Source organism: Rattus norvegicus, chromosome 8 (genome assembly GCF_036323735.1).
Source record: "Rattus norvegicus strain BN/NHsdMcwi chromosome 8, GRCr8, whole genome shotgun sequence".
Classification (NCBI taxonomy): domain Eukaryota; kingdom Metazoa; phylum Chordata; class Mammalia; order Rodentia; family Muridae; genus Rattus; species Rattus norvegicus.
The window spans coordinates 125893476-125912993 of record NC_086026.1 but is presented as its reverse complement, the minus strand read 5'-3'; the positions used below and the strand labels follow the sequence as shown (position 1 = coordinate 125912993).

The following is a 19518-nucleotide window of genomic DNA, read 5'->3' as shown; positions in this document are numbered from 1 at the left end:
GATATTATTAATTTTTCTTATTTCTCCTAACATTTAAACAAGCGTTCCCTCTAAATTATTACATTTCATTCTCTAAATAGGCCCTGGCGTTCTTCCATTTTTTTTTTTTCTGATTAAGTATTTCAGAGGTTTGCAGAGCTAGAGAAGGGACCAACAGGGGTTACCTACACAAAAGCTTTTGCTCCTTTGTCAATATTCATGGCCAGTAACTCCTGTAACCCAGAGATCCTACAGTCAAGTTGGCATATTTAGTTATTATTGAGTCAGATGTGTGTGTGTGTGAGTGTGTGTGTTGTGTGTGTGTGAGTGTGTCTCTGTGTGTGTGTATGTGTGTGAGAGTGTGTGTTGTGTGAGTGTGTCTGTGAGTGTGTGAGTGTGTCTGTGTGTGTGAGTGTGTATATGTGTGTGAGTGTGTGTGAGTGTGTCTCTGTGTGTGTGAGTGTGTGTGTGAGTGTGTCTCTGTGTATGTATTTGTGTGGGAGAGAGTGTGTGTGTGAGTGTGTGTGTGAGTATGTCTGTATGTGTGTGAGTGTGTGTATGTGTGTGTGAGTGTGAGTGTGTGTGAGTGTGAGTATGTGTATATGTGTGTATGTGTGTGTGAGTGTGAGTGTGAGTGTGTGTGTGAGTATGTCTGTATGTGTGTGAGTGTGTGTGTGTGTGTGAGTGTGAGTGTGTGTGTGTATGTCTGTATGTGTGTGAGTGTGTGTATGTGTGTGAGTGTGAGTGTGTGTGAGTGTGAGTATGTGTATATGTGTGTATGTGTGTGAGTGTGAGTGTGTGTGTGAGTGTGAGTGTGAGTGTGTGTGTGAGTGTGAGTGTGTGTGTGTGTGAGTGTGAGTGTGTGTGTGTGTATGTCTGTATGTGTGTGAGTGTGTGTATGTGTGTGAGTGTGAGTGTGTGTGAGTGTGAGTATGTGTATATGTGTGTATGTGTGTGAGTGTGTGTGTGAGTGTGAGTGTGTGTGTGAGTGTGTGTGTGTGAGTGTGTGTGTGTGTGTGTGTACAACCTGAGATGTTATTTTTCACTAGGTCTTTACCTTCACAGGGTCTCTCACACATATAAGCCCACAATATACTTCAGTAGGCCTACTACTCTGTTCAAGCTGAAGAACACTTTCTTCTGCAGACACTTCCCTCATCCATTTCCTAGCCCAAAGCAAACACCACTTCCACCTCACTCCTCCCACCATCCCTGTGCCCTAGACCCGGGTGGGGACTTGGGCAGAGGCAGTGGTGAGCATCCTGACTGTGACTTCACTCTGAGTGTGTCCTCCTGAGCTGAGCGCCTTGCGGGGTCATAGGTCCCAGGTTGTGTTTTCAGGAGTTGACTTGGAATGCTGCTCAGAGCAAAGGACTTCGAGTCAAATGATTAAAAAGAAGCAGACTAGTTCCTGCGGTTGGAGACCGAGCGTTTGGGAGGGTTGCGTGAGGAAGATAGGGTTGAGAGGTGATTTCCTAATTCTCTTGAAGAATATAAAGGGTAATTTCAAGCAAGAAAGGAGCACACTATCAATTTATACAAAGTACAAGATGAGAGAAAATGGGATTAAATTTCAACAAAAGAGTGCTTAGGCGAAGGCATTATCATAATTAACATAGAAATAGGCTGCTGTCCCCAGGGTGTCTTCCAACAGGCTGGCTCTCTCCTTGGGTAAAAGGTAGAAAGGTTTGGAAGGAAGCAAACTTTTCTCTTATCTCAGGAGTCCTTGTTCTTGATTTGTTCTATGGAAAGTGTGGTTTTCTTACTAATATGCCACATATAAATACGTATATGCACACATATGCACTAAATACAAGGGCAAGCATCTCCATGTATAAGCATACACACACATACATGTTCACACATGTATGTATTTTATACACAAGTGTGTACAAGCACACATATAAACACATGCCCATATATAAACATTCAGATGCATACTTATACATAATTTACATGTATATGTAATACATGCATATGTATTATATACTTACTCACATATGTGAAAACACATACACCTGTCTATAATCATGCATACACATACACATATCCATTACAAATAAACATATACACAAAAGCATGCACACGCTTGTATAGGTAACATGCATATGTGCGTTGCATATATAAGTATACACACCTGCATGCAAACACACATACACACATGTCCATGTATAACACACAGGCTCATAAATATGCATTGTATATAAGCATATACACATTGAAACATACACAAACACATGCTCACATATAAGCATGCAGTGTTGCAAAAACACTATGTATAACACACATTTACATCACATACAAGCACACGCACAGTGTGTGTTCATTCCTATTTCCCTCTCTTCAAAGCCAAGAAGATGAGTTAAGCTTCCTCAGGGAGGCCTCTCTGACTTGGCCCTGGTTCTCTTGAACCTCTAAGGCCTCCCATCATTAGCCTGAGCCTGCCTAGATACAAGAGTGTAGTCACAACCCGGGTCTTGAGCCTTAGTCATACCAACAAAGTCCCCTTCACCATATAATGTGACATATTTATGGGTTCTTAGAATTGAGGCCTGGATGTCTTCAAGAATCCATATCATTTATCAGCCTGGATATCATTCATCAGCCATAGCCTTGATCAATTTATTTAGCGAGCATTGACAGCGCTTCGTTAGAAATTAAGAACATCGAGGTAGAGAAACCATGTTTACTTGGTGTTCCTCCGTCGAAAAACCAAGATCGTGTTTACAGATACATATTGGATTCTTTATCATTGTCAGTGTACTTAGGCAGAGTGGCAGGAGTGTGGGGGTGTTGTTGGGGGGACTGGCTTTTGTCTATGTGCTCCCAGTGCCAAGCCCTTTTTTGTAGGACCGAAAACTATGGTCGAATTCGTACACTTCTAAAGGTTTCATTGCCCACCTCATCAGCTTGCCAGTGGTATTTTAGATCCTCGGGAAACACAAGTAAACAACAGTCTTTACACACTCAGCAGACTTACATTTGCATGTGGTACTTAACATTCCAGGAAGGTGCACTGTTTTTATATTGCTGAACACGTGATTGAAAGGAACAAGACAAACACACTGATGACACATTACCGGAGACCTGGGATTCCTTGCCAGGGTATTCAGATCTTACCCAGTAGGCACTCAGCAGCCAGTAAAGTGGCTTAGCCACAAGTGAGTTATTAAAACTTAGTTTTGTTCAGATTATTTTAATGTTGTTATTTTTATTTTATTTGTAACTGTGTGTGTGTGTATCTGTCTTTAGTGTGTGTTGCAGTGTCTGTAGAGGCCAAGGAGGGTCTTGGGTCCAGTGGTGATGGAGTGACATGTGGTTTTGACTCACCCAGTGTGGATGCTCAGAACTTCCCTTGAGTCCTGTGGAAGAGCCACAAGCACTCTTGACCATTGTGCCATCTCTATCTCTCTAGTTCCCAAATTTAGTTTTCAAAAGCCACTGATGACGGAGAGGATGGACTCCAGGTGAAGAATGGCTTAACCGAACAGAACATGTGTCAAGCCTCAGAGAAAGTCCCAAGAGATGTTTCTAAGACTGAAACTGGAAATAGAGACTTTGATTCATCCTGTCAGAGGCAGTGGCAGAAATCATATGTAGTGAGCCATATTGGATTTGGGCCTGGCCGTTTTGTGACTGTATAGCTCAAAGTGGCTATGGGACTCTTGGCCACACATACTCCTCTAAGAGCCTCTCCCATGAATTTACAGCACAGGAAGATAACATTCACGGGATGCTTTGAAAGACCCCCGAAGAGAGACCCTTTCTAAAGTCTTGGGAAATCGCGGACCCCAGACACAGAGAGACCATTTTGGATGTAATAAGCAAAGGCGAGGTTTATTAAGGAGACCTATTACAGGGATCTCCAGGTCGACACATATCCTGCGCAGTTATCTCCTCAGTCTACACCCAGTGTCTCCACCACCTGACCTCATCGCCTGACCGCTTTGCCTCCAGCTATCACTGCCTATACCCTCATCTCCCCCTCCTTCATGTTTCACAAAGGTCACTCCCCCTACCTGAAAGCCTTAAAAGCTGTAACGTTCATCCCAATAAACGAGACCTTGACAACAGAATCTTGCTTGGTCTCCTTCTTCTCTTCACCCCCATTTAGCCCACAGGTAGAAAGCCTCTTCAGGACCCTGAATAACTGGGTCCCCGCTGGCGGGGACAATCATATATTTATAATTTCTTTGGCTAAAGGGGACATGGACTCCCTTTAAAGTATGCACTTGCTTTATGAGAAAATATTTTAAAGTATGTGTGCATGTGACGTGTACATGTAGTGCTGATGAGTAGATGTTTACATGTGTTCCTGTGTGTGTTTTCCTGTGTGTGTATGTGTGTGTGTGTGTGTGTGCCTGATAGCAACAGAACACATGTAACAGTCACAGGAAAGCCTTTGACTGTCAGTCCTTCCTCGTCCCCTTGTTTGAGACAGGGTCTCTTGTTACTCAATGCTGAGTAGCGCGGCCTTTGAACTTATGATAACTCTCCCACCTCCTGTTTTCCATGTCTCTCTCCCTAGGTATGTGGGGATTGCAGAAGCATGCTACCGTGTGTGGAATTACATGATCTCTGGGAATCCCAAATCACATCCCTATACTTCCATATCAAACACTTTATCCACAGCCCTTTCTCCCGAACCCGAGAAACAGACACACATCGAAGGATCATTGCCCGTCACTCACCAACACCCTAACCAATACAGGACCTGTGTCTGTCTGGGCATTTAGACAGTTTTTCTTTGGGAAAGCATGGTCTCTGTGTGCAGAGCCATCAGAAGCAAAGTTTGGCACGGGGAATGCAGCAGCTGAATTGCAACCAGGAGCAAATCAGAGGCGACCTACATAAGGAAACTCAGTGCGAATGAGTCCTCCTTTGGGGAATCTACTTTTGTTCTCTCTTGTTCAGCTGTGGAAGGGGGCGGTGGGATCCTGTCTGGAAAAGTGCTGAGAAAGAAAGTAGGATGGGGAATGGCTTAGAGGTACATTGCTTCGTATGTGAGGGAATTCCTAATAGGCGTTGGCATTTAAACATTCTCTCCAGGCAGGCTTCCTTCCCCACTTGGATTTGTCTTATTGTGAGGAGAGGAATCTGGTTTTGAAACCCTGGCTGACTTCAAAGTCACAACAGCGCTCCTTCCTCCTGCCCCCAGGTCTGAGAATTAAGGTGCGTACCACCATGCCTTAATGTGCTCTCTCTCTCTCTCTCTCTGATGGACGTGCTGTCCTGGCGCTTTGTCGCCTTATGGGTGGGATGTCTTAAATCTACAGAAGGTTCTAGGATGTCTAGTGGTGTCTACCAAGAGCTCAAAAATGACTACCTTTAAAATGGGAAGAACATTTGAACCACAGAGAGGAAGAATCAGCTACACTCATTTAGTTAGTTTTTGAGAAGGGTCTTATTGCATAGTCCAGGCTGGCCTGAAATTCACTATGTATACTGGTTGGCCTCAAAGCTATAGACATCTGTCTGCTTTGTCCTGTCCCAACAGCACCGCATCCAGCATTAACATACACCGTTGATTTTATATTTGCACGCACGCACACACACACACACACACACACACACACACACACACACACACACACACGAGTCTCAGCCATCCTGACATTGGGATCCTACCATGGCAGTGAAATAAGGAATGGGAGTTTCCCATAGACAAAATTTTTTTTTTTTTTCGGAGCTGGGGACCGAACCCAGGGCCTTGCGCTTCCTAGGCAAGCGCTCTACCACTGAGCTAAATCCCCAACCCCCGACAAAATATTTTTTATCATCTTCTCAGCTTAATGAAATGCTTGGGGTGACCTATGACAGCCGGCTGGTAGGAATTTGAGGATCCGAACATTTGCAGTCTGTCCAGGTTAAACGTACTGCTTAGTAGCAAACAATAGGATTTCCTTCTGTTCCAGATGGAGATGTAAGCACAACACTAGTGGAGAAGTGTAATACGGGAAAGCAGCCTGGGTTTGGTTTTTAAACGGATAGAGCCAAATGGATCATATCAGGATCTCTCGTGGACACAGACACAGTTGCTCTGTGTTCAGGGCCTTGTAGGGGAGCTCTGGAAAGACAGCTCCGTAAACCCTCCCTCAGGAAGTGCAGATGGCTTCAACCTTAAAGCAGGTTGGACCCCTTATCCACCGTCTGTCTGAGGGATTCCCATGTACAGGTCTCTAGACCCTAGTGCTTTGTACTTTCTATATCCTTAGGTTTATGGTCTCCTTCTCTCTTCTCTCGCTCTCTCTCTCTCTCTCTCTCTCTCTCTCTCTCTCTCTCTCTCTGCCTGTCTCTGTCTCTGTCTCTGTCTCTGTCTGTGTGTGTCAGTCTTGCTCTCCCTTCCTCTCTCTGTGCATGCATGTGTTTATCTGCTTTTCTCTCTGTGTCTGTCTCTCTCTTCTCACGTGTGTGTATGTGTGTGTACATGTACATGTGTATAAACATGTGCCTGCAGGTGCACACACACCTGGGCGTGACTGCACATGGACACCACACGTTGACATTGGGTATCTTCCTTGGTCTCTTCCACCTTTTTTTTTTTTTAATCAAAATAGCGTCTCTCTCTCTCTAGACCTGAAACTCACCACTTTGTTAGACTGGTTGGCCGGTGAGTCCCAGGGATCCATCTTTGTCCCAGCGCTGGCTTGCAGCTGCACTGAGCTCTTACTCAGGTTTTGGGGAGTCAATATAGGTTCTCCTCTTGAGCAGCAAGCGTTTACCAACCTAGGCTCCTCCCCAGCCCCATCATTCACATACTTTTATATAGAGGTGCTGATGCTGACAGGATTTCTGCAATTTCAAATACAGAAGGAGGGGAACTTTGGCATTCTCTCTCTCTCTCTCTCTCTCTCTCTCTCTCTCTCTCTCTCTCTCTCTCTGTTCTTCTTCTTTTCCTTTGTCCCTCTGACATTCTCTTTGTTTCATGCTGGGAAGTTTTAAATATTCAGCATATCTAACTTTTAATCCTTCTGAGTCTCAGAACCTCTGGCCTTTTGTTTATTACGATAAGGGGAATAGCAGGAGATCCTTGAGGGGATATTCCTGTGTTCTGAAATTAAATACTTAATATTTTATAAATGTTTTATCTATTGCCTGATCACAGTGCTTCGAGGAAGATAATCAAAATAAGCAAAATCGAAGCCTTAAAATGCAGACAATTTCCTAAAATTGAAAATGGAGGAAATTGAAGTGTCAGGGCTGATTCTGTTTGCCATGCCTGAAGCTCCTTGTTGTGTTTGCATTAATCATAAGGTTATAATATTCCCAACATGTTAGGAAAGTCATAAAAATAAATAAATTAAAAAAACAAGGCAGTTAGGGAAAGGAAATATGAGTGTGTTATCCCAAGCAATGTGGTGCTTTTACCCCTTGAGAATTTTGAGGCAGAGTAACTAAGAAGACAGAAGTGGTTAAAAAGAAAAAATAGCATATGAAAAAAATGACAATTTTAAAATACCAACATACTAGAAAAATTCTGTTAAACTACACTATAGTCATGCCTAGATCAAGCAATTTAGGGCTAAACTGACTAGAAACTGCTTTAGGGTCCACTTGTTTGTGTGCACATAGACGTGCCGTAGTGCACCAGTGGAGGTCAGAGGTCAGAGGTCAGAGGTCAGAGGACTAATTACTAAATAGGAGTCTAGTTGGTTCTCCTCTACCAAGTAAGCCCTAGGGATCGAACTCATGTGGTCCGGCTTGGCAGCAAACACCTTCACCCGCTGAGCCATCTTATAGACCTGTGTGGGTTGAGACAAGGCCTCACTCTGTGACATGAGCTAGTATGGAACTCACAATGTAGCCCAGGCTGAGACATGAACGCGCACAATGTAGCCCGGGCTGAGACATGAACAGGTACAATGTAGCCCAGGCTGAGACATGAACGTGCACAATGTAGCCCAGGCTGAGACATGAACGCGCACAATGTAGCCCAGGCTGAGACATGAACGCGCACAATGTAGCCCAGGCTGAGACATGAACGCGTACAATGTAGCCCGGGCTGAGACATGAACGGGCACAATGTAGCCCAGGCTGAGATATGAACGCGCACAATGTAGCCCAGGCTGAGACATGAACGCGCACAATGCAGCCCAGGCTGAGACATGAACGCATAAGCAAACTCAACCCCTTCCCACCTTGCTTTCCGTCCTGGTGTTTATCTCAGCTGTAGAAAGAAACAAGGACAGCCTCCATCTTCTGCATCCCTCTTTCTCTCCCGCTTTCCCTGTGTTCCTAAGGCAGCCTACATTGCTTTAATATCCAGTACCCGAGCCTCTCGTGTTTTAAAGGGAACATGGGTTTTTTTCTCTCTGGTGAGGTGGTTACAGGCAGTGGCAGGCGCCTAGAGCTGTGAAGAGCTACGCTTATGAATGGCAAGTGCCGCCATCTTACCAAGGGATCGGAGTAAATGTCACACAGAATTAGATTCGAGCAATGTCACGTGCTGCTGACAAGCTACCTTAGGAGAGGCACTGTGTCACCTGCGTGCCATCTGCTACATTTACCTTGACTGGATCATCGCAAAGACACACGCACGCAAATCCGCGCTGAGGACATTTAAATCATCTGTTAAAAATGTGTAAAGTTTCTTTTGCGAAGGTTGGAGAGCATTTAAAAATATCAAAATCACGAAACTTTTAGTTAACTTAGTCTTACTTTTACTCATTTTATTTTATTATTTATTTATATTTTAGTTCATTTCGCCTTAGGTTAGGGGAGACTCAAAGCACATTAAAGCCGTCAATCCGAATGCTGGATTTTTGTCTGTGGGGGTTCGATAGTCTACAGGCCATGAGAGAGGTCAGTGAAGGACTATTCAGGAACATTTAAGTGGGGACTGTAGGTTAGAGAATGGTATAACTTTATTGTCAACACTTTGGGGGAATAGTTCTGTAAGAGAATGGCCTTGTTTACAGAAAAGGTGTCATGAACCACCAGGAGGGCACAGGTCATAGGTACCCCCTCTTTTTCAGTGGTTCAGAAAAAAAATGCATTTGCATACGTCCCTGCAGTAAAATTTACTTAGTGGATCCATATAAAGAAAAGTATATCATTTTTTGTGGCATCGTTTCAATAACACCCAGAAAATTGTTAAAAAAAAAAACATTGTTAAATGAAGAATATTGTTTTTGTATTTATTCATGGAGCCATCTCTAATGATGACATCATATGTAAATATGTTAGAGTGAGGAAAGAGCCCACCTGGGGGTATCTGGAATCACCTAGGAGACAAGCCTCACAGACCTGTGAAGGACTGTATAAATTAGGTTAGCCTCTGGGAGTGTCCCTGAGGGCTAACCTTCAATAGCTTTATTGCCATAGAAAACCCCTTCCTAGCCAAGCATGGTAGCCCATGGCTTTAATCCCAGCACACAGGATGCAGAGGCAGGCAGATTTCTGAGTTTGAGGCTCACCTGGTCTGCAGAGCAACTTCCAAGACAGCCCGAGCTACACAGAGAAATCCTGTCTTGAAGAAAGACAACAATGACGGGACCCATTCTCATGGAAGACAGCCCCATTCCTTGGGCTGGGGGGAACCTGGGTGGTACAGCAGGCAAGGTGTGTTAGGCAGTAGCAGACACTACCCATCATCCCCTGCTTCCTGGGTGTGCATGCAGTGTAACCAGCTCCATCAAATTGCCGTCTTCAGGATCTCCCCCACCAGGATAGCCTAGAAGGAGTGATGTCAGAACAAGACCTTGAAACCACACTGACCTACCTATAAGATGGGGTAGGAATCAGTGGGTCAGTTTGTGGACCTGTGGCTCCTTCCAGAACACTTAGACCTAATGTTCATTTTACTCCTCTACTTGGCTCCTCTTACGTTCCCCCTCCCCATCCCTTCTCTTCCAATCCCCCATTCAGCCTTCCCCCAATTCCCCTCTCCCTCCCTTCCTCCCTCCTTCCCCTCTTCTTTCCTCCCTCCCTCCCTCCAACTTCACTTTCTTCCCCCTGGTTTTCAGAAGACACCCCCAGCCTCTCAAATATTAGACACGAAAGAAAACACGTGGCAGTCAGCATCATAGGTAGGAGGCGTGACAAGGGAAAAAAATCCCTGTTCACAAAGCGAGCTTGTTTCCCCTTGACATTATGCAATGAAGAATAGATAGGAATTCTCCTTCGGGTCGGATTGCAATCCCTACAGGGCCACTCAGCAAAAGAGGCATGTATCATAGGAGATGCCTTCAAAGGGAACATTAATGTGTATTTTAAAGGTAATGGGTTAGACACATCCATCATAGGAGGAATGTAGTACAAAATAGCGAATTAAGTATTTATACATTCCATTGAAGCCTCGCGTATATTCCAGAGGGAAAAGTCCTAGAGAGACGGGCCTTCCCCTTTGTTCTGAGTCTGTTTTTCCAATTGTTCCGACGCAGCTGTGGGCTTCTCAGTCCTTTTGAAGTTGATTAGATCAGAAAGCAGAGACCCGCCTGCCCTGCATGCCCAATGACACCCAGAGTATATATTCCAGACATGGAGAATCTCTATCGTAATGGGGTTTGGTGTCGTGCGGGCCTCCGAGTAATTCCCTGAATGGTAGAGTGGCTGCATTTGTACGCCCTTTGTATCGCAGTGCACAGTGAACACACACACTCGCATGCAGCCTGCTGATTAAAATAGAAATGACTGTGGGATTTATGGGGCCCGGCTATGACTCTGCTCTTGCAGCACTCGGTGAAACAGAATCCAAGCTGGGGATTTCTTTGGAGCAGTTTGGATTTTGTGAGGCAGGGTCTCATGTAGTCTAGGCTTGCCTGGAACTCCCTACATAGCATAGAATGACTTTGAACTCTTGGCCTTCCTGCCTCCAGCTCTTGTGTCCCGCGATCATCAGCATGGAGACCCAAGTTCAATCCCCAAACCCCATGTGAAAAACCAGGCATGGTATCTCTCTCTGGTCATCCTAGTGTTGCGAAAGTGAAGTCAGGCAGATCTCTTACCGGGGAGCCAGTCTAGCCTAATGTGTAGGCACCGGGCCCCAATGAGAGACTGTGTCTCAAAACCAAGTTGGACGGTACCTGAGGAATGGCACCCAAGGTTGACCTTTGGCTTCCATTCTCAAAGGCCCGTGTGCATCCTTGTGTTCACCTGGGATCCTGCACACTTAGCAACATGCACACACCAGGGCAATGCATGCTAGCTTTGAGGAGGGGGCAGTTTAAAGCTGGGAGTCAATGCATGTCCTCATTCCAGATGAGGAGAGAACCTCAACTGAGAAAATACCTTCATAAGATTGGGCTCTAGGCAACCCTGAAGCACATTTTCTTAATCAGTGACTGATGTGGGAGGGCCCAGCCCATTGTGAGTAGTAACACCCATGGCTGGTAGTCCTGGGTTCTATAAGTAATCATGTGAACAAAGCCAGTAAGTAGCACTCATTTATGGCCACTGCGTCAGGTCCTGTCTCCAGGTTCCTGCCCTGTTTGAGTTGCTGCCCTGACGTCCCTCAGTGATAAACAGTGACTTGGAGGCCTCAGTCAAGTGGATCATTTCCTTTTCACGTCACTTCCCGTCACAGAGTTATGTCACAGCAATAGAAACCCTAAGAAAGACCACAAGAGTCTCTGGCCATACTGTTTGGTGATTAGGGTTTGTGAATCCCTAAGGTCCGGTCAGGCTCTCAGACACTACGTTGAAGATGTATGTCCAGCCTCCCTGTCTCTGCTAACATTTTTAAAGCTTTAGCAGTTTGGATAAACTGAGTTGTACAGGAAACTGTAATATTCTGTAAGAAGACACACTATGAAAGGATCAGGAAAATAAGGCTGCTGGCCTCTCAGTGGACTGTATTTATGGTTTAAAGTTTTATTTTGATATTAAAAAATCTTCAATTAAATCTTTCTTAATATACCACGGAATGGTTATGTTAGCTTTCCTTCCTTCCTTCCTTCCTTTCTTTCTTTCTTTTCTTTTCTTTATTTCTTTCTCTTATTTTTGAGACAGGGTTTCTCTGCATAGCCCTGGCTATCCTGGAACTTACTCTACAGATCAGACTGACTTCAAACTCAGACATCTTTCTGTCTCTGTCTCCCAAGCGCTGGGATTCAAGGTGTTCACCACAGCCAGCGTTATGTTGGAGGTTTCTTTACTGTACCTTCCTTCCTTTTATACATCTGGGGCCAAACACCCAAGAGGGGCACAAATGGACCACGTTCTAAGAGTCCCAGCCTTTTCTAACCGAACCAAGTTGCTGATTTGACTCTCTTAATATCATGCCTTTCTTCTGCCTTCTGCTACCTACAAAAAAAAACTTGGCTCCAAATTTTAGAGTCTGCCTCTTCAGAGGCTTCCCTTCCATGGTGATTCTGATGACAGGAGTATTTATCAGGCAAAGAAAGAGCTTGCCTGCCCTCAGGGCTAGGCAGTGAGCAGGAAAACTTAAGCAATTGACTGACAGAGGTACTTATTCCTTACCAGAACTAAAGTTTTGTGAGAATCATCAACTGACTGTTTCTACTGACAGATGGACACTAGTTCTGCAGCCTATGCCCAGAGGGCAAGGGACTTCAGCAATATCATGATTTCTGGGGACTTCAGTGGCAGTGAGAGGCAGAGACACCCACAGAATCACTTTGGAAACCGGCGAGGGCACCCACTCTTGTTAACCAGTGATGATGAACCACTTGGTCTGTGTCCATGTGACTCAGAGGCCAGCTGTCCCTTAGAAGAGCTCCCTTTGACGGAGACGGGTGCTCCAGAAAGAGGCTGCCTATTGTAGCTTTGCATTCAGATGGACCTGAGTCAGAACAACCTAGGAACAAATGCATCTGGAAAGGAGGGGCTGGATCGCTAAGCTCCCCCTTCCTATTGGTGACCTACAACCCAAATGTGTCCCTACCCTCTTAGGTTTTAGCAAGACCCATAAACCAATGTTTGAGGAATAATAAACCTAATACCTTTATACGTGCACATGTGGAGGTCAGAGGTTGATGCTGGTCCTCTTCTGCGATTGCTCCCCAAAATATATTCTATGTTTATTTGTGTATAAGAGGGTGTCTACATATCTGTGTGTCTGTATCTGTGTGGTCCAGTGTGTGCAAGAGCATGTATATGTGTATGTAAGTGTGTGTGTGTGTGTGTGTGTGGTTCAGTAAATGTAATGAGTATGTGTGTATTAGTTTGTGTGTAAGTGTGCATGCATGTATGTCTCTGTGTGTGAGTGTGTGTGATATCTGTATCTGTGTGGTTTAGTATATGTGGTTTAGTATAGAATGTGTGTGTCTGTGTATCTGTATCTATGTGGTCCAGTGTGCATGAGTGTGTATAAATGTGTGTGTGTGTGTGTGTGTGTGTGTATGAGTCTATGGTTCAGTATATGTAATGACCGTGTGTGTGTTTGTGTGTGTGTGTGTGTGTCTCTCTCTCTCTCTCTATGGTTCAGTATATGTAATGACCGTGTGTGTGTGTGTGTGTGTGTGTGTGTGTGTGTGTGTCTCTATGGTTCAGTATATGTAATGACCGTGTGTGTATGTGTGTGTGTGTGTGTGTGTCTGTGTGTGTCTGTGTATGTAATGTGGATCAGTATATGTAATGAGTATGTGTATATTAATGAGTATGTATGTGTGTGAGAGAGAGTGTATGTCTCTCTGTGTTAGTGTATGTGATGTGAGTCTGTATAGTTCAGTATATGTGCATGAGTGTGTGTGTATGTGTGTATGTGTGTGTGTATGAGTGTGTGTTTCTCTGTGTGTGAGTATGTGTGGTGGGTGTTGGCACAGGAAGTCAGAAGACAGCTTGCTGGCATAAGTTGTGTTCTTTTCCTCTATGTGTGGATTCCAGAGATTGAATTCAGGTTGTTGGACTTTGCAGCAAGTGACTTGGCCCAGTGACACTGGCCTTCACAGTAACTTGGACAGGGTCTGTCACGGAACACAGAACATGCAGTTTGGGTTAGACTGGCTGGCCAGCAAGGCCCGAGGACCCATCTTTCTCACTGCTCGGGGTCACAGATATGCATCGCTGTGCTGGCTTGTCCCAGCGCTGAGCTCTCCCTGCTCCTCCTGCTTCTGCGCTCATCCCAGCCGTCCCCTCAGCCCTTGACATTCTATCTGACTGTATTCACACTGTGAGCGTGGAAAGAATGATTAAATAGCTGGTGCGTGGCTTTTCATCTTTACGGAAACGACGTGGCTCTCCACCGATTGTCTCAAACTTTGTTGGAAATTGTGGATTACCCTTTTTTTTCCAAGGGAAGTAGAGATATGATATTGCTGTCTAGGGTGTCTTGCAATAAAGCGGAGCTTACAGAAAGGTGTATTTCCTCATAAGGTTTCCTTTCTTCCTCTTCTTTCAATTGCTATGTGTTTCTAGGAATTATGCCCAAAACCACGGTTTTGCACATATACAATTCTAGGCTGATATAACTGGCAAAGCTGAGGAGGGGGAGTGGAGAGGAACGATACCTCAGCTATCGACATTTCAAGGAGAGGCATCCTCTACAAGTGTCAATTCTGAGGCTGAGACATGGAATTTCCTTTAGAGCTCTGGAAAAAAAAAACCCTTCCAATTTAGAATGAAAAATAATGACTTAGAAAACACACCATTTTCCCCTTCCTCGGATGTTCACGGAGAGACTACACACCTTGTACAAGTTTTAGGGTGTAGGAAGGCATCCTGGATGAGCGAGGTGACGTGTGAGCTCTTCTCATGTATCACAGGGACAGTCAGGCAGCCGTTCGAGTGCCAAAGTGTATGTGGCAGCTGCTATGCTCTCATCTGTGAAAAACTGACAGGAAAAAAAATTTAACAGAAAGAAAGGTTGCTTCAGGTAAGTGATATGTCTAAAGCCTCCTTTAAAAAATATGCTATTTCAGGGACTGGGGAGATGGCTCAGTGGGTAACATGCTTGTCACACAAACATGAGGATCTGAGTTAAAATCCCAGAACCTACATAAATGCTGGATGAGGTAGCATGCAAATATAATTCCAGCATGCCTGACAACATATAGGAGATGGGAACAGGCAGTCTTTGAAGTTTTTGGTCCATCTAGCATGGCATACACAATGACAACAGACCATAACTTAAGAGATGTGGAAGGCAAGGACTTACACCTAATGTCTGAAGGTCAGATGAGCACAGGGGCATCACACACACACACACACACACACACACACACACACTCACACACATGTGCACACGCACACAAGGCAACCATGCACACACATGTGCACATGCACACACACGCATGCAATTACACACACGTGTGTGCACACCCACACCCACGCATGCATGCACACACGTGCACACACATATGCACATGCACGTGCACACACATACATGAATGCATGCACACACACTCATGCACATGCACACACATGCATGCATTTACACACACGTGTGTGTACACACCCCCACACACATACATACATGCACACACATGCACACACATAGGCACATGCACATGCACACACATACATGAATGCATGCACGCACACACACAGGGACACTCATCACACACACGGATGCAAGCACACACAAGCATGACAAGCTGTTTCTGTATTTGGGAATAGTTACCAGGGAGTTTGTGACAAGCAGTGTCTTCCAGGGACTGAACTCTTAGGTAGGAGCTGAAGAGGAAGGACGGGCCTGGGCACTGAGCTCAGCCGCCCACAGCCACTCACTCTCTGGATACTCGGTTTGGAGAAGAGAGAGGAGAGAGAGGAGAGCGTGGGCCTCATCTCCCCCATTTGCAATATTGAATTGGGCCCGTTGTAAACTGTGCTAATTTATTTTTCATTGAACCACGGAGATTAATTAATCCTTTGTTTTGCTGGATTAATGAGAAATCAATATGCCGAAGGGAGAAAAGGGAGAGCGATTTCCACTCCAGGAACAAAGCACCCAGGTAGTCCAGCCTTTTTATCTCCTGTGTTTACAAAGCATGTCATACCAGAGATAACATGTGTGCCATTTAGAGCTCTCTCTCTCTCTCTCTCCCTCTCTCTCTCTCTCCCTCTCCCTCTCTCCCTCCCCCCCCCCTCTCTCTCTCTCTCTCTCATTTTTAACTACAATACCTTCAGTTGGTGTGTGTTTCGGGTAAATGCAGGCCACTGGGACAATGCAGTAAGAATCATCAAGGCAAAGGAAGTGGCTTTTGGTGGCTTCCTCTTCCCCCTCAAACTTAAGTCAATTTATACAGTTGTTTACCCCTTCATAGGACAAGACAGTCAACTCATCAACCGCTGAAGTAAACCTGGCCACTGGCTTTATTTGGGTCATTCCAAAAGATACAGGCAGATATAACGAATGTCAGTTATCTTCACTGCTAATACTCTCTCTCCCGTGTTTCTCCATCCCACTGAAGCCTTTGTGGTTGCACAAGTGGAGGAGGAGTATGCTAGGACATGGACATTTTGCTAATGGCTACCCCACCAAAAGAAATGATACCCCCAATCCAAGGGTCTCATGATCTCCTCCCCCAACTGTGATGGATGGTCCATCATGGTAGACAGTCATGACTCCTGGCATGAGATTGTGGACCATTACAGTAGAAAGTCACAGCAACAGGTATGCCAGGTAGCTGGTCACAATGCATCCACCGTCAGGAAGCAGGGAAACATGAATGCTGATGCTCCTTCTCCCTTTGTTCAGCCCAAGATCCCAGCTCATGGGACACCCACTTTCAGACTAGATTTTCCCTCCCCAGTTAAACCTTTCTAGAAATGCCCTCTAGAAATGTATCTCCTCTGTGCTTTCAAATCGTATCAGTTGACAAGATTGTTACCTTCAGATAAAACTGAGAAGATTCTCTTCATGCCTATACATCAGGTCATTCCACACCAGAATTAGTTCAAGTTCTATCTTTTAAAGTTTTGTCGAAATTCATGGTTTTAAGGTTTATTTTATTTTTGATTACATGTAATGTGTGTGGTCACGTGTGAGTATGGTGACCTGTGGATCCCAGTACAAGGAGCTGGATCCCCTGTTCCTTGAGTCACAGGCCATTATAAGCTGCCTGACATGGGTGCTGGGACCCAAATTCACACGCTCTGCAGTAGCAGTATACACTGTAATACCTGGGCTCTCTCCAGCCCTATGGCTGTATTTATTTAGTGGTCTCTTTATTTGCACCACTGTGTGTAGAGTCCTGTGGTACTGGGCAGTGGAGGCTATTCCTGGCCCATAGTCATCAAAGTGATATATTAAAATATTCTGAATGGAAAAACATCAAACTCCACAGAAAAGCTCGTTTTCAGATATTAAGGGATAGGCTCTTTGGGAACATCGCTGGGACATGAACTAAGCAGTGACTGTTCTCCGCTGGGAGACAAATCAGCACATGTGTTTTCAGAGAATGAATCTGCTTGGATCTGAGTCAGAAGCAGGTGCCCAAACACTAGTAAGAAAATCGAGAAACAAAACAAAGCAACAACAGCAACAACAACATGCGGAACATTTCCAAGGAAGGGGTTGGTGTGCTTTCAACAAGCAGACACAAAGGTGCTGGCCAGCCCAGCCGTGAGTGCCCTCTGCAGTAGCTGAGCCCATCCACTCTGCGTTTGCAGTTTGTTTTCAAAGACGTGCAGTAGTCACTCGCTGTAATCACGTCCCCGTGAGCAATGATGAAAGAGTAACCTTAGATTAAATCTCAATGTTGATTAAAGGACAACGCAGCCAGTGCTTTAAAAAGAAATTTTAATTGATAGTGACAAGGTAAGAAAGTGGAAGGAAATTAATATTTGGAGAGAGCCAAGTACTATGCTAATTACGGAAAACCCTCGTTTAATATTCATGACCCATGTAACACCGGATCAGCCAAGTGTGTGTGTGTGCATGCACAGGCCAGGGGACAACCTCAGGTGTCATTCCTCAGGTGCCATCAATAATTTTTTTTCGAGACAAATTCTCTCACTGGCCTAGAGCTCACCAAGTAGGCTACACTGGCCAGTCAGTGAGCCCCAAGATCCACCTCTCTGTTCTCCCAGAACTAGAATTAAAATGCACCCCACAATGCCCAGCGCTTATTTTGTACAATTTCTGTGTAAATGATAATATTATTGTTTTAATACACATAATATAAACATTATATATTTACATATAATGTAATTATTTAAAATTATATATTTACATATGATATGATTAATATAAATATATAATGCTTACAAATCTGTGATATTTTATATTTTAATTATAAATACATAGTAGAATGATAATATAATAAAGCATTACATACAATTTATTAACACATATAAATATATTTATATAACCTTGATATTAATATATTATTTTTGGCAATTTAATAATATATATGAGTAACTATAAATGTAATAAAATAATGACCAAACTCAGGCAAACATGTGCCTAACCAAGCCATCTCATCAGGTGTTCAGGTATTCTTTTTTTTTAAGATTTATTTATTTATTTTATGTATGTAAGTACACTGTAGCTGTCTTCAGACACACACCAGAAGAGGGCATCGGATCCCATTACAGATGGTTGTGAGCCACCATGTGGTTGCTGGGAATTTAACTCAGGACCTCTGGAAGAGCAGTCAGTGCTCTTAACCGCTGAGCCATCTCTCCCACCTTTATCAGGTAGGCATCCTTAGACTCACCATACCAACAGGGCAGCAGGAGTTTCTCTTTCAGCTGCATCTTTTCAGATCTAACAATCTGGACTCCAGAATTCTGTTGCTGTCACTGAGTTTTAAAGACGATGCGATCGCTAGTCTGTCTTGGTGAGGGGATGGTGCTCTTGTCCTGGAGGAGTCCTACATAGCTCTGTTGGACCATCCTGTCGTCTTAAGACTTGCCAAGTGGCAGCATCTCCTTGGCTGCTGGTGTTTTCAGGATTGTGAATACCGTCAGGGGGTAGTTTGTTTTCTTTCCTTACTAAAATACCCATCTATCTGTGGTCGTTTGAAATGAGCCAGCCTTGTTCTCCATCAACCATTTGCCTTGACTCATGGGCTCCTTCCAAGGAGTCCGTTCCTAGACAGGGATTCCTGAACCTGTGGTTTATTAGGCTTTTACAGTAAACACCAAGGGAAAGCACTTTAGGGACCAAAGGGAAGGGGAAGAATCAAGGGGCATGCACCCAGGCAACAGCAAGCAGCCCAGTCTTGATTGACAGCGGACCTTGGAGCAAGCTTCAGGGCAAAGTATTTTTGTTAGGAGGTGGAGAAGTGTTGGCTAAAAGCCATCGTCTCCAGTGGTGGGGCTTCTAGGAGCCTTTGGTATGGTGGGTGGCTCTCACAGCAGCTGTCACATGGGAAGATGCTCTCAAGAAAAGAAATCTGGACCAGTTGTGAGCACAGTCTCCTTTTGACATTCAGGGTTTGGATGTCGGCCAACTGTGCAGTCCATGGGAGATCAGATCCAACTCCCCTTCCCTCTGTCCTTGCAAGAAGGGTATGTGCTCCTCAGGAAATAGCGCTGTATCTCACAGTCGAGCCTGCTCATTCCTGGCAAAGCGATACACATCTTTGGATACAGGAGAGAGTACAAGGTTGTACCTTCTTCACAAGCTGTTTTTAGCATCCTTTCAAATAAACCATTCTATTTTTATTTTTTAATCTTTTGAGGTTTGCTGTA

The 19518-nt window shown here is 44.6% G+C and overlaps 1 protein-coding gene across 8 annotated transcripts in view; it reads left to right on the top strand.

The window, feature by feature from the left end:
* Positions 1-19518, top strand: part of Rbms3 (RNA binding motif, single stranded interacting protein 3) — a 786929-nt gene that overhangs the window by 57246 nt on the left and 710165 nt on the right. The gene's annotated exons all lie outside the window — the stretch shown is intronic.